Genomic DNA, 2,566 nt, shown 5'->3' with positions numbered 1-2,566 from the left:
ACACTATAAATAGGACTTTAATTAAATCAGAAGTAGTGAATTCATACATTCTCTTCAGTATGAATATATTATGATGATATATATAACTTATACACAAAAGTAGCTAAGTTTTGAAAATGGGTAAGTACAACCCTAGGGGTAAAATGGTCTTTTCAAAATAGAAGTGGGTACTACTGTGCACACCATTGGAAAGACAACGAAAAATTAACAAAGTTAGACTCAAGAATCACTTGATTCGGAATCTAGATGAAGAAGATATGAAATCTCGAAGTTTTACAAAAAAATTAACAAAACTGTGAGAACAGGGATGTCAATACAACCAAGCTAACCTAAACAAATGTACGAAATTGTTTGGCATGTACAAATGTATTTGCATAAGAAGATTCAGAGTCTCGAATTCGGCGATCGATCGCCGATTACATAAAAGGACGCTAATACAACCAAACCAACCTAGGAATGTTGTGCATCACAAAACAAGGTCTCCTTACCAGAAAAATATCCTAAACAATTAGGGGGAGTAAACAAGTTACTCGTAAGAAATAAGTATATGTATACCCTATAGTCTCATTGGTCTTTGCATGAATAATATAAACCGTACTCAATGGATCATGCTTCCTAACGTCTATATTTCAAGAGTGAGCTATGATTGGAATACATTGAAAGCAATCCACAATACATATAAAAATCAAATACAATGGGATAATCTATGATATACAACAAGTTATAACCCTAAGTTATATCAACTTGTAAAATAAATACGAAATCATACCAAGTGGAAAAATGGGTGACTCATATTCAACAACTTTAACCCTCTATAACTTTAGGGATGATGACTTCCAAATTCCACCGCTTAGGAGCCGTAGAAAAAAGTAAGTGAACTTCCTTATCGGGAAGTATGGTGTAGTACGTTTTGTTTTATGTGGTTCACAATTTATAATGTATGCAATGGTAATATAACTTTAGAATGAAACTACTTATATAAATATCGGGAGTACATATATATTTGCAAAATAACATAACTTAAAAGGTGTATTTGGATTCTATTACTTTGGGCTTCAAAATTGACTTACAAATTTATTGGGATGTTTCCTATAACTTTAGAATGAAAATATGTACATAACTATTAGGATAGTTTGTACATATGTATTTGCATATGCTTATAACTTAAAAAGTGTATTTGGATTGTATTACTTTGGCCCTTACAAAATTAGAAATACTTTCGACAACACGTCAATTATGTCTGAAGTAGTATAGATGGAAGTACTCTAGTACTTACGAATATATTAGAATGTTCTTTATACCTTTATAATGAAACTATCTATATAAATATTGGGATGACTAGTACATATGTATTTGCGAAATAACATAACTTAAAAGGTGTATTTGGATTCTATTACTTTGGGCCTTCAAAATTGACTTACGAATTTATTGGGATGTTCCCAATAACTTTAGAATGAAAATATGTTCATAACTATTGGGTAGTTTGTATATATGTATTTGCATAAGATTATAACTTAAAAAGTTTATTTGTATTATATTACTTTAGCCTGAAAAAATTAGAAATACTTTAGACAACACGTCAATTATGTCTGAAGTAGTGTGGATGTAAATAATCTGCTACTTACGAAGGGCTAAAGTAAAAGAATCCAAAGACACCTTTTAAGTTATAAGCTTTTGCAAAGGTACTTACAAATTTATCGGGATGTTCTCTATAACTTTGAAACGAAAGTTTGTCCAAAAATATTGGAACTAGTATTATGTGTGAAGTAGTGTGAATAAAAGTACTCTGGTACTTACGAATTTATTGGGTTGTTCTCTATAAATTTATAACGAAACGATTACATAGATATTGGGATGATTTGTACATATGTATTTGCATAATCGTATAACTTAAAAGGTGTATTTGGATTGTATTACTTTGGTCCTATAAAAATTGGAAATACTTTAGACAACACGTGAATTATGTATAAAGTAGTGTGGATGCAACTACTCTGGTACTTACGAATTTCTTGGGATGTTCTTTATAATTTTGGAATGAAACTTTGTACAAATGTATTAGGATGATTGGTACATATGTATTTGCAAAAGCAAATAACTTGAGGTGTATTTGGATTCTATTACTTTGGCACTGCAAAAAGTTAGTTATGAATTTATTGGGATGATATGGTCAAACTTTAAACCACACATAGCATACCATATCATGTTGTTCATAGTCATCTTTTTGACAGCATGCTCTGCATGTCGTCAAAAGCGATTTTTTTTTTTTATAATATCATTTTCTCTATAATGGAAACAACAATGTCTGTCTTGCACCTGTGTTCAATGGTTGAATATAATAAATTATACATGTCTCCACATGTCTCCAATGTGAAAAAAGAATCCACACATTATGTCACATCACCATATATAAAAACATAATATATATAACAAAAACTGATCCTACAATCACACTCTGCCAAAAAAAAAAACAAAAAAAAAAAAAAAACAAAAAAAAAAAATTGGAAGAAAAAAAAAATCATTTTCTCTATAATGAAAACAACAATGTCTGTCTTGCACGTGTGTTCAA

The sequence above is a fragment of the Cornus florida genome, unplaced genomic scaffold (assembly GCF_030987335.1).
Source record: "Cornus florida cultivar Cherokee Brave unplaced genomic scaffold, ASM3098733v1 CherokeeBrave_3.0.0_Hap2_Chr01, whole genome shotgun sequence".
NCBI classification, from domain to species: domain Eukaryota; kingdom Viridiplantae; phylum Streptophyta; class Magnoliopsida; order Cornales; family Cornaceae; genus Cornus; species Cornus florida.
This window is presented reverse-complemented; position numbering follows the sequence as displayed.